The sequence below is a fragment of the Lynx rufus genome, unplaced genomic scaffold (genome assembly GCF_022079265.1).
Source record: "Lynx rufus isolate CCGP_SWC_20201006 ecotype Redwood Valley unplaced genomic scaffold, mLynRuf1.p SCAF_4, whole genome shotgun sequence".
NCBI classification, from domain to species: Eukaryota; Metazoa; Chordata; class Mammalia; order Carnivora; family Felidae; genus Lynx; species Lynx rufus.
In genome coordinates, this window is record NW_025814856.1 from 38,888,540 (window position 1) to 38,902,556 (window position 14,017).

Genomic DNA, 14,017 nt, shown 5'->3' on the forward strand with positions numbered 1-14,017 from the left:
TATCAGACCCATGAAGAAAAATTTTTTTTTAACGTTTATTTATTTTTGAGACAGAGAGAGACAGAGCATGAACGGGGGAGGGGGAGGGGCAGAGAGAGAGGGAGACACAGAATCAGAAACAGGCTCCAGGCTCTGAGCCATCAGCCCAGAGCCCGACGCGGGGCTCGAACTCACAGACCGTGAGATCGTGACCTGAGCCGAAGTCGGACGCCCAACCGACTGAGCCACCCAGGCGCCCCAAGAAAATTTTTAAAAAGCAGTCATAATATAAAATACCAGCTCCCTGTAACTTCTTCAAGTTTTATCTTCTTCAGAAGTTGACTCAATTCAGTTGGCTTCATTCTTGGAAGCTTCATCAAAATTCTCCACAAGATCTGGAACTTCATCATCATCGTCCCCTCTGGTAGCTAGTGGTGCCTTTCCATCCACAGATTGGGCAGAGCTTCGGCCAGTCTTCTTAAACTAGTCAGACCGTCTGCACCAAGGTGGTTTAAGATACCGGGTAGCATTTCTGTCAGCTGCTTTGTCTCAGCATGGCCTGTTCGCTGCCTGGGATGCCTGAACTTTACGGTTTTTAAAGTGGGTCACTGTTCCTTGGTTTGTGAACACATTTGCTTCTTCAACACCAGAGATATTGTTTACCCCTAACTTCTTTAAGGAGAAATAAAGTTTTTTATCATCTGCTGTAGCTGTTTTATGAGCCACTTTCTTCTTTCTGTGAGCAGTTCTCCTTTCCCACCAGCGTGCACTTGTGCTTGCAAGTTTGGCAAGTTTCTCCTGGTTTGTGATAGTTTCTCTCACCTGGTTGGAGTGGAAATGGGACCATGCATGGGGGACTAGGGTTGGTGCTCAGGGGATCTTGGGTGGACCAGCTGAGATTAGGCACACACACGCTGGGACACAAAGATGGCAGCTAGAGGGAGCTAAAATTTTTTTAATGTTTATTTATTCTTGAGAGAGGGAGGGAGGGAGGGAGGGAGGGAGGGAGGGAGAGAGAGAGCAAGCGAGCACGAGAAGGGGAAGGGCAGAGAGAGAGAGGGAGACACAGAATCTGAAGCAGGCTCATGTCTGTGACCTGTCAGCACAGAGCCCAAAGCGGGGCTCGAACTCACAAACCATGAGATCATGACCTGAGCTGAAGTCAGATGTTTAACTGACTGAGTCACCCAGGCACCCCAAACCATTAGAGACTCTTAACAATGTAGAACAAACTGAGGGGTGATGGAAGGAGGTGCACAGGGGATGGACTAAATGGATGATGGTTATTAAGGAGGGTGTTTGTTATGATGAGCACTGGATGTTGTATACAAGTGGTGAATTACTGAATTCTACTCCTGAAACCAATATTGTACTCTATGTTAAATAACTAGAATTTAAATAACACTATGAAAAGACCAAAAAAAAAAAAAAAAAAGAAATGAACTTAGCAGGTATATGGGTTTGTATGTCCATAAACAACTTAGTACTAAGATAAGAAAAGAATATTTACAGTCTTTGCCCTTGCCTGACCTCTAAAAAGAGTCTGGTCTCCTAATTTTGGTGCCCTCTTCACCACTGTGTCCAGGCTCTATGGCAATGGTTCTCAAAATATGGATGAGGGAGGAAGTCTGTGCGGGCAATGGAGCAGTGACAAATGCATTAAATAATAAATCCCTCTCTTCCTATCTTTATGAGACAACCTGATTTAGGCAACGTAAATAATTTCAAATGGTACTTCTCAGAAAATAATGTGGCCCAGAAAATATATTACTAAATAGCAGATGGACAAAATGATTTTATCCCTTCAATACTGTGGTAGACAGTGTTTACCCAAAGTGGATGCACCAATCTTTCCCTTCCCAAATGCTGCTTGTTGTGTAATATGACTGAGACTCCACCCACTGAGAGATGGGTCTAAGATCTCTTCTAGTGGGTTTGGGAAGGCTTGTGATCACAGTGGAGGTGATACTACATGACTTCTGAAGGTTGGCCCTAAAAGGCAATGCAGCTTCTGACAGGTTGTCTTGGGGCACTTGCTTTTCGATCTCGCCACCATGCTATAAGGATGCCACGGAGCCCCATGGAGAGGCCAAGTGTAGATGTACCAGTTGGCAACCTCTGTGTAGTCTCTGCAAACATCAACATCAACTGCCAGAAGCCTTCAGATGGTTCCACACCCTACCCAGTGTGTTGCCTCCAGCTTTCAAGCCTTTGTAGCCAAGCTCCAGACACCATAATGTGAAGACACACTAACTCCTCTACACTCCCTCTCAAATTACTGACCCACCAAAGCATAAGCATAAAGAAATGGGTGCTATTTTATGCCACAAGTTTGGGGTGGTTTGCTACATAGCAATAACAAGGAGAATAAGTATCCTTCCTCATCTTTAAAGATAAAACCACAGCCTTCTTTGTGTGCTCTCATAGCAGTTTTTACTCACCTCTATGAAAGCAAGTATGATTTTATTCCACCAGTAATTACATTTCTATCTGCCTGCCATCAGTTTCTGAGCTTGGCAAGGACAGAGACTTTTGCTTATTGATTTCTGTCGTCCCAAAGCATTTGTTGTAGAAATGAATGAATGAATGATTGAAATAGCCTAGAAAACACCACACTTTTGACTTCAATTTCATCGTCCCAAACATGGAGGAAGCTGATAAGTTTTAAAGCTACTGTGTTTGTGAAGAGTCATTACATATGAATCAATACACATGCAATCAATACACCTTCAGAGGCTAAGCTAGAAGCATAGAAATGGAAAACAAGAACACTCATAGTTCTGGTGGCAGAGGTTGGCTGTGCGCCTCCCACATCCCTCTGAACCTTGGGTCCCTCACACACATGCCTACCACATTCTATTACAGGTATCTACAACTCTCCACCTAAAGACTTGCTCTCAGCTCCTGAGCAGGGCAGGCCAGGCATGCTGGGAGAATTAAAGCCCTGGAAACAGACCTCAGCCAATGATGGATATGAGTTGGAGGATAAATACCCTCTGGTTCCATATACTCTGAGTTGGTATTTTTAGAGCTTATTCTACAATGTTCTTTAGAATTCCCAGGCAGGGATGAGCCCCAGAAACCTTTGTAATAATGCATTCTTCTCTTTCCACTTTTATTCCCTCAATCCCCTGCTGATACTCTTGGGATTGCCTTTGAAATAAACTATTGGCTTTCAAATCTACCCAGGGTCTGCTTCTGGGGAAAACTCAAACTCATCAGCACTCTAAGCAACACAGACCAAGTCTCATTGACAAAAACAACAAGAAGAGGGTATGGACAGATAAAATTCACCCAGCAAGTTACAATTCCTTCCAATGGATTTCAACAAATGACTCCAATAAAAATTTCCATGTGCTGTTGATTAAAGATAATCAACTCAAGATTCAGGCCACAACAAACTATAATAGACAAAGGGCTCATTTATACATTAGTCAGGACATTTGGGCTGCAAGTGACAGAAAACGAACACAGACTGGCTCAAGCAAAACAGGAATTCACTAATTTGTGTAACTAAAGTGCCATGGGAAGAGGAAGGTCTTCAGCAGTGGTGGACCCATATCAATATTACCAAAAATCTGTTTACTAACACACAGCTCTGCTTTCTTCTTGGTTGTTTTTTTACCATTTGGTAACCTCTTTAAAAACAGTGGGAAGAGGCAACTTCAGATTTACATTCCATTCACTAAGTAACACCAGCAGAAACAGAGATGCTCTTTCTCAATAGTTTCATGCAAAGTCTTGGGCTTGGCTTTAATTTCTGAACTGACAGCTGTGGTCAGGACATTGAAATATGTCACTGGGCAGACTAGATCTGTGACCTCTGTGCAGTGGGGGATGATGCCATGGTGACTCACACCCAAACCATACAGGCTGGCAGTCGCTCAGGAGTGGTTCCTTAAAGGAAATTCACAGTCGGAAGGGGAAGGGATACTACACAGAGAAGCATGACCCCCTATAACACTAACACAGACTTGTTGTTTTAATAAGGAGAAGGGGCGCCCGGACAGGGGCGCCTGGCTGGCTCAGTCAGAAAGAACATGCAACTCTTGATCTCGGCATTGTGAGTTCAAGCCCCATGTTGGATGTAGACATTACTTAGGTAGATAGATAAAATTTAAAAAATGAGAAAGTACAGACAAGGAAAAACAAATAAACTGAACTTTTCAGTTACTCAAGGCATAAAAAGCCCATCTTTTGGGAAAGCCAATTTCTCTGATTTATAACTGAAAAAAGTGGTGGCTGATTATGTATACAAATAAAGAGTGTTCCATGTGAGATGAAATAAGCACATTCTAACCTGTCCTTCTGTTTTTAAATGTAGGTTTCATTATTATTTAGTTATGGTGAGGCCAACAGATTAGGAGATGACCGTTATTGGCATGAGAGATTTTTACTCACAGTTTCCAAGAGGAGGGTCATACCATTCCATGAGGGGCCACATGGGGAAGCACCTGGGATGGTCAGGAGGCAGAGGCAGAGGCAGCAGGGAAAACTGGGCAAGAAGATTTACTCTAGTTTCTGTGGGAAGGAACACGAGGGTCAAGGTAAGCAGGTATGGAATTGGCTAGTTTGAAAAATTTCAGGAGGCTCTAGGGTATAGGGGCTGTCCTGGGTTGTCTGGTGTCTGGCTCCGGGGTGATTAGAGCAGGTGGATCCGGTAGCCCAAAGCGTTAGACTTCAGTAAAGGAGGTGGTTGGGGGTATGGGGTTTGGACTCTTTAATTTGTATATGAAAAGTGTGCTCCCAGGTGAACTGTTGAAAATCTCTAAGAATTAGCTAATCCTGAGAGGTGCAGTCCCTCCCCAGTTAGCAAGACCCTAGATACCAGAACATAAAGAATAGGAAATATAGTTAATACACTTTTTCACTGAATGCAGCTATACAACCTGGAGAGATTGCATCAATCAGCCATTTGAGGACTCTGAAAAGGAAGTAGTAGCAAGTGGGCTGGAAAAGAAGACCAGAATTTGAAGAACCATCAAACCGGAGTTTACTCTTTTTCTCTTTCTAGTGTCTACTGGCCTGAACTCAGCACAGTCTAAAACCTGGGAGTGAACAGAGAGAGCTCAAGGAAAAGCCCTTTAATTCTGGCTTGAAGACAGAGAAAGAGGTTTCCTGATACTTAGAAAGGGGGGAGGAAATGACTTATTTTCTTTTTCTCATTCCTCCTTGTCTTTTTTCTATTCTCCTGTACCTCACCCCACAAGCAGTCTTGGCATACTAATGGTGCTGCTGTCAGAGGTAGCACCGGAGGCCTCCAGGAGCCTAAAACTCTGAGGAAGGGAACTTCCTCTCCAACAGGAGGCCCTGTGGTCCCCAGAGATAAGGCAAACTCCTGTGGCTTTCTTACCCTAAAACTTGGCTCCAGATGTGAGCACAGCTAGGGGTTGTACATGCCAGAGTGGGGTAAATAAAACCCCAGTTTTCTGTTCAAATCAGCAAAAAGAGGTGTTCACGGAGCTGAAAAGTGTCAGAGACAGCCAAGAGAGAGGAGAAAGTTGCTCACGGACTCCTAGGCTAACCTCTGAGCTATGCATTCCTGATTGTGACCTAACCAACATACAGAGACTTTGGAACTGAGCTATGGAACAGACTATACCCAAGGCCCAGGCTGAGCCCTGGGTGGTGAACATCTGGAACAGATCTAAATAGCACTGCAAAAGGATTTGAAAACCGAACTGACCTTGAAACCACAACCCACAAAAAACTGGTTGGAAATTGAGGACCGAACCCAACTGGGTTGATTAACTGCTAAAACAAAAACATCAACACTCTTCATAGGATTTAAGTAAGATTCAGAGTCTCATAATATTTAAAATGTCCAGGATACAAACCAAAATTACTCTGAATCCAGAGAATCAGGGAAATTTCGACTCACACGGGAAAAGATGCCAATGCTGAGATAACACAGAGGTTAGAAATATTTGAAAAAAGGCTTTAAAGCAGCTGTTAAAGAAATGCTCCAACATTCCATCAGGAATCCTGGGCACTCCTGAAATAAATGGAAAAATAGAAAGTCTCAGAAAGAGAAAACAAGATATAAAGAACCAACCAAATAAAAATTCTTAGAACTGGAAAATACAATAACCGAAACAAACTCACTGGCTGAGTTCATCAGCAGAATGGAAATGACAGAGAAGTCAACGAACATGAAGATAGATTAGGAGACAGTATATAAGTTGAACAAGAGACAGAAAAAAGATAGAAAAATAAACAGATCCTAAGGAACCTGTGGACAATCCCAGAAGGTCTAACATTCCCATCATTATGTCTGAGAAGTGGGAAAGAATGAAGAAAACATATCTGAAGAATAACAACCTGAAAACTTCCTGAATATGGCAAAAGGCAGAAATCTGCAGTCAAGAAGCTCAGAAAACCTCAAATAACATAAATCTAAACAAATCCCCCTCCACACACACATAATAATAAAACTCCTGAAAACTAAAGAAAAAGAAAAAATGTTGAAAGCAAACAGAGAACAATGGACACACTACCGACAGTTATCCTATAGGAGAACAAGAGTAGAAGCGGTTGCAGAATACTCATGAGAAACCAGAGTCTGGAATGAAGTATAACAATATACTTAAAGTGCAGAAGGAAAACAAATGTCAAGTCAGAATTCTATTCTACTGGAAACAGCCTTGGGAACAAGGTGAAATAAGGACATTCTCAGGTGAAAAAAAAAAAAAACTAAGAGAATTCATTTCCAGCAGACCTGTTCTAAAGGAATTTCCAAGTAGTTTCTTCAGACAGAGGCAAATTATATCTGAAGGAAACCTGGAACATCAAGAATGAGGAAAGAGAAATGGAAATAGTAAATTTCTGTGTAAACATAACAGGACTTTTCTCCCATGAGCTTCTTAAAGTATGGTTGATAGTTGAAAGCAAAAATTATAACACTGTCTGATGGAGTTTTCACTGTATGTAAATAACAAAAAACATATCATAACAAAAAAACCATATCTACTGGTAAGGTTTCTATATTCAACCTGAAATGCTAAGATACTTAAAAGTGAAAAGTTATATATATTGTAAACTCTACAGCAATCATTAAAATTACTATACAAAGAGATACAATCATAAAAACAGAATACATATATCCAAAGTATGCTCTCAAACCATAATGGGCTTTATCTTGAGTTATGCCAGGTTAGTTCAATATTTGAAAATCAATGTATTATTCATTGTCAAAAAAAAAGTACATGATCATATCAATTAATACAGTACAAGCACTTCACAAAATTCAATGTTCATTCATAATTAAAAACTCTCAGCAAACTACAAAAAGAAGGGACTTTTGTCAGCCCAATAAGGGACATCATTGAAAAATCTACAGGAAACATTACACTTAATGATAAAAGATTGAATACTTTCCTCCAAAGAATGGGAACAAGGCGGACTTCCTCTACTTCCCTTCCTATTTGACACCATACTGGAATGGTGCAAGTAAACTATCCAGTGCAAGTAAACAAAAAACAAAAAACAAAAAAAAGGAAAATAAACAAATAAAAGTCATCCAATTTGGAAAAGAAGAAATAAAGACAAGATGAATTTACTGCCTAAATGTTAAAAAAGGATTATATTTCTACATAACAGCAAAAAGGAATTGGAAATCAAATATTTCTAAATGCTATTTAAAGTAGCTCAGGGGTGCCTAGGTGGCTTAGTAGGTTAAGCATCTGACTTCGGCTCAGATCATGATTTCATGGTTCATGGGTTCAAGCCCCACATTGGGCTCTGTGCTGACAGCTCAGAGCTTGAAGCCTGCTTCAGATTCTGTGTCTCCCTCTCTCTCTGCCCCTCCCCTGTTCATGCTCTCTCTCTCTCTCTCTCTCTCTCTCAAAAATAAAGAAACATTAAAAAAATTAAAACATAGAATAAAAGAGCTCAAAAGTGGAAATACTTAAATATAAATCCAATAAAACATGCAAAGGATCTGTGTGCTGAAAACTACAAAATGTTGGTGAAAGAAATCAAAGAGGACCTCAATAAATGCAAAGACATACCATGTTCATAGACTGGCAAATAACAAGTAAAGATGTCAAATCTCCCCAAATTTATTTATACATTTAACATAATCTCAATCAAATTCCCAACAGGATTTTTTGTAGAGATATAAGTTGATCCTAAACAGATATAAAAACGCAAAGGAACAAAAATAGCCAAAATGATTTTGAAAAAGAAGAACAGAGTTGGACAAATCACACTTTTCAATTTTAACTTTTCTATAAAGCTTCAGTAATTGGGATCAAGATAGGATAGTATTGGCAAAAAAAAAAATGTAGATCAATGGGACAGAAGAGACTCTGAAAATAGACCTGATGCTATGGCCAGCCAACTGATGCCATTTTAATTGAAGTTTAATTCATATACAATGAAATGCATAGACCTGAAGTGTGCAAACTGAAGAGACTGACCAAGTCATATACACACATAATACACACCCAATAAAAAATATTTCCACATCCATTACTCCAGAAAGTTTCCCTGCACTAAATTTATCAATTGAGTCTGTGCTAAAAGTGCAGAGGCAATTCAATAGAGGATTGTTTTCTTAATAAATGGTGTTGAAACATTTGGACTTCATGTGTGAAAAAATGAATTCCAATATAAATCTCATGTCTTAAACCAAAATTAACTCAAATGAAATTACATATCTATGATTCTTTTTTAAGAAAGAGAAAGCATGTGAACAGGGGAAAAGGGCAGAGAGGGAGAGGGAGAGAGAGAGAGAGAGAGAGAGAGAGAGAGAGAGAGAGAGAATCTTAAGCAGGGTCCACACTCAGCATGTATGTAGCCTGATGGAGGGCTTGATCCCATAACCATGAGATCATGATGTGAGCCGAAATCAAGGGTCAGACAGTTAACCAACTGAGCCACTCAGGTGCCCCACAAAATCATATATTTAAACTTAAGACAGAAAATTATCAAACTTTTATTTATTTTTTTTAATTTTTTTTTTCAACATTTATTTATTTTTGGGACAGAGAGAGACAGAGCATGAACGGGGGAGGGGCAGAGAGAGAGGGAGACACAGAATCGGAAACAGGCTCCAGGCTCCGAGCCATCAGCCCAGAGCCTGACGCGGGGCTCGAACTCACGGACTGCGAGATCGTGACCTGGCTGAAGTCGGACGCTTAACCGACTGCGCCACCCAGGCGCCCCGAAAATTATCAAACTTTTAGAAGAAAACATAGGGGAAAATCCTTATGATTCATAACAGAAAAAGAATACACTGGGCTTCATCAGAATTAATAATTTGTTCCAGGAAAGACACTGTTAAAATAATGAAAAGGCAAGCTACAAAGTAGGAGAAAATATTTACATACCACATACCAAAGACTTGTATCCAGAATATATTAAGAACTCACAAAACTCAACAGTAAGAGAACAAACAATCCAGTTTTTAAATGAGCAAAAGATTTGAACAGACAGAGGAAATACGCATGACAAAAAAGCACATAACAAGATGTTCAACATCCTTAGCCATTAGGGAAATGCAAATTAAAAACATCATGAGCCTATGTCTCCCTCTTTCTGACCGTCTCCCGCTCATGCGCTTTCTCTCTTCAAAAAAAATGAACATTACAAAAATTTTTAAATAAAAAATAAAAAAACATGATGAAATGCTACTAACCACCTATTAGAAAGGGTTGAAAAAAAAAAAGATAACTGACAACGTCAAATACCGGTGAAGACAAAATGCAACTAGGACTCTTACACATTGCTGGTGGGGGACTACAATATGGTACAGCCTTTGGAGCAAACAGGGAGGTAGTTTCTCATAAAGTGAAAAATGTGCCTACTAGTTGACTCCTGGATCCTCCTAGGTATTACCCTAGATACATGAAAACTTATATTTATGCAAAAGCCTATACACTTATGTTTATAGCAGCTTGACTCATGAGTGCCCAAAACTGGAAACAGCCAAATGCTCTCCAATGGGGAAACAAACAAACTGGGTTACATTCATACAATGGAATTCTGCTCAGCAATAAAAGGAAATGGACTATGGATATAAGCAACAGCTTGGATGAATCTCAAAGACATTATGCTGAGTGAAAGAAGCCAGTCTCAAAAGATTATATACTATATACTGTAAGATTCCATTTATATAACTTTCTGGAAAAGATAAAATGCTGGTGATGGAGAGCAGATCAGTTGTTGCCAGGGACAGGGGTTGGGGGAAGGGTGTGCCTACAAAAGGATATCATGAGGGAGTTTTCTCGGGTGACGGAACTGTTTTGTGTCCTGAGTGTGGTGTGGTAGTTACGTGAATCAATACATGTGTTAAAACTCACAGATGTGTAGACCCACACAAAAAGCCAATTTTACTATAATTTCATTTAGAAAGTAAAATTTTAAGAAACTTATAAAGTAAAAATGTTTCCAGTGAGACAATCAAACATATCAGGAATACAAAACTTCTCCAGAATGTGTTATTCGTAGGTAAAGCTGAAAGGGAAAATAAAATTAAAAAGAAGTAAGTATTGCCTTGAGCAGTGATTCTCAAACTTCAGTCTTTATAAGAATCATCTGGAGAATTTGTTAACATTGTTTATTCTGGACCTCACCCTATCCCTACCCTTTGAAAAATACTTGGTTGGAGCAGAAAAGGTACTAGTTGTTAAGTTACCTCAGCATGCTGTAAAATGCCTGATTAAGACCCAACTGGACTTACCGTAAATCAAAGCAGATGCTTCTGGATTCAGTTAAGTAATTAGGACAAAATTTTCCTTCAGAGAGTTTATATTTGCAGTGCTTAGGCTGGTAAATTGAGACACATAAATGAACCCTCTCCTACCAGCAGAACTAAAGCTTTTTTTCCTCCTAACAGATTGAGGCAGTTCAAATGAGATTCCTTGAGTTTTCCTAGGCAGTCACCAAAGAGCATGAGCCTTAAAAAATGAATCCATGATTAAATGACTTGCTCCAAGTTACTGATGGAAGATTAAGAGTTTGGTTGTTGTTGTTGGTTGGGTTGGTCTGGCCAGGAAAGGAGATGCAATTGTGTAGAAGTAACCAAACATGGAATTTTGAATTCTGGGAAATCATGTCAAAAACATAATTAAAAAAAACTCCCTCTCTTTCCTACACTTACAGTTTGATGTTAGCCTAACTTAGTTTCAATTTTTTTTTTAACGTTTATTAATTTTTGAGAGACAGAGAGAGACAGAGCACAGCCAGGGAGGGGCAGAGAAAAAGGGAGACACAGAATCTGAAGCAGACACAGAATCTGTCAGCACAGAGCCCAATGTGGGGCTTGAACCCTTGAACTGTGAGATCATGACCTGAGCCAAAGTTGGACGCTTAACCGACTGAGCCACCCAGGTACCCCTCAAATTTGTTTTTAAAGTAACTCTGAAAGGCCACATCTAATTTTTCATGACTTTCTTAATAAGAGACAGGAAAAGTGAAATAAACTCCTAGCTTGCATACAGTTCTATTATTTCCAAAACATTCCAATTACTTTAAGTTTTGAGATGATGGGAACCAAACAGCTATCTGACTTGCCTACATTTTAGAAAGGGCGGAAAGTGAGCAGGAGTTGGTTGTTCAAGGCACTAGTTTCATGAGAGTTTCATGAACAGAGGCCTCAAAGCTCCACACATCAAAACGGCAACTGTCTTCTTCAGCTCACATGGCTGTGCTCATGCCAAGAATTTTGAACCCAAAGCCACAGGCTGACCTTCCAGAGAGGTAGGCCCAGTCTATCTGCCTCCTGCCCAAGGGAATGGCTTGGGAATTTCAAGCGACCAGAGCAGCTACACTATCACACCTTGTCTGAAATGTGTCCCTCTTTGTAGGATGAAAAAGAAGGTCCTCTGTTCTCTTTACCTTTCAGCAGAGGAAGTGGGTTTGGCTCAGCAAGGGAGGTGGATGCAGACAGGAAGGGAGGAGATGTAGGCCTGTCTTCTCTCAGTCTTGCCAACACCAAGAAGGGGAAAATGCAGGCCAGCATGCCTGTCACGAACAGCAGTGCTCAAAAGTACAAAACGGGGACAGCCACTTTGAAAGATTTCTTACAAAACTTGCCATATGAGTCAGCAACTGCACTCCTTGGTATTTACCAATTTGTTGAAAACTTACGTTCATACAAAACATGTACACTAATGTTTATAGCAGCTTTAGTCACAATTGCCAAAACTTGGAAGCACCAATAATGCCCATCAATAGGTGAATGGAGAGACAAACTGTGGTACGTCCATTCAATGGAATTTTATGCAGTGATAAGAAGAGCCATCAAGCCTTGAAAAGACACAGAGGAATCTTAAATGCATAATCCTTGGTGAAAAAGTCAATTTGAAAAAAGCTACATACTATAAGTCCCTAACTACATAACATTCTGGACAAGGCAAAATTATGGAGACAGTAAAGATGATCAGTGGCTGCCAGGGGTTCAGGGAGTCAGAGGAAGGCAGGAACGGGTGGAGCACTGAGGATTCTTAGGGCAGTGAAACCTTTCTGGATGATACTGCAAACATGGAAACATGTCATTATACATTTGTCAGAGCACTTAGAATGTAAGACACCAAGAGGGAACCCAAACATAAACTACTGTGGACTTCAGCTAATGCTATGTATCAATATTGACCCCCTCAACCATAACAGATGTACCACACTAATGCAAAATGTTGATAATGGGGCAGAGGAGTTAATAATAACTGGGGGAAGGGGTTGGGGTGTGAGAGGATAGATGGGAACTCTGTACTTTTTAATCAGTTATTCTGTAAACCTAAAATTGCTTAAAAAAAAAAAAAAGCACAAAACATCTGTCAGGGGTCTCTTGCCCTGGCCAGAGCCCTGGTTGTGCCTCAAGGTCACCAGGGCCCACGGCAACATTTTGATTTGGCTTGCTTCCCTGATGGCTTGCAGCCCTGACTTTTTCAAAGCACAGTGGCACCCCAAGAACCCTTGCTGCCTGAGCCTAGCGCTGCCTGACTTTGTGCCTTCAAAATCACCCCAGGCAACAGGGGAGGCTGGGTGGCTCAGTCGGTTAAGCCTCCGACTCCTGACTTCAGCTCAGGTCCTGATCTCACTGTTGGTGGGTTCGAGCCCCACATTACGCTCTATGCTGATAGTGGGAAGCCTGCTTGGGATTTTCTCTCCTTCTCTCTCTGCCCCTCCCTTGCTCACTCCCTCTCCCTCTCAAAAATAAATACATAAACTTAAAAACAAAAATCACCCCAGGTGACAGACGAACTCTGCCTATGGCAAGAATCTTTCCAGCTTCCCTCACCACTTTATCCACAATACCTGGAGCTTTTGTGTCACCAAGCGACAACTCCCTCTTCTATAAAACCAGACTAATAACACAATCTATCTTTACGGCTGTTCTCATGCAGTCGGTATTTACCAAGTACTTCCCGTGGGCCACTCACTTTGTAGGCACTTAGGGATACGGTTGTGAAAAAGAGACAAAAGTTCTCCCTGTGTGGGCCTCCATTGTAGTGAATGGATTAGATGAGACAACGCAAGGAAGTTCTAAGCATAGTGTTTGACCCACAGCGGGTGCTCCAGAAATACCAGCAACTGCAAAGGTGAAGGCCACTGCATCCATCAGGACAAGAGCTGTGTTTCCAGGCTTGGAGGAAATGTCTGTGCAAACACCTGCAGGCAGACTGCAGAGGCTCCCGGCTCCAGCAGGTGGCAGCAGCTGCAGACACATCCCTGGCGGCCCTGAGCCCTGGCTAAGGGGAGGAGGGATGGCCTGATGAATTCGAGGCTCAGGCTCTTATCCTCTGGATCACAACAAAAGCCTGTTCTTTCCAAGGAGTGTCTGGTGAAAACACAGCTCCTTATCTTATCGCCATCTCTTGCTTTGTCCTTTCGAAAGTAGCCACTTAACCCTCTGCAGCAGGGATCCTTCTCAGCCCTGCAAGACAAACCTGAAGTTTCAACTGCTGAATTTTCCAGCTGGAACAGACTTGAGAATTTGTAGGTTCAAAGGTTTGCAAAGTCAAGTGCCTCCTGGGGCCAGGCAGTAATGAACAACTTCCAAAATCCTTCCTGGCTCCAAGGAATTGGGGGTGCT

The 14,017-nt window shown here is 41.2% G+C and overlaps 1 pseudogene; it reads right to left on the reverse strand.

Moving 5' to 3' along the window:
- Window positions 1-273: 273 nt before the first annotated feature.
- On the reverse strand, window positions 274-13,651 carry LOC124523347 (transcription factor BTF3-like; annotated as a pseudogene).
- Window positions 13,652-14,017: the final 366 nt, after the last annotated feature.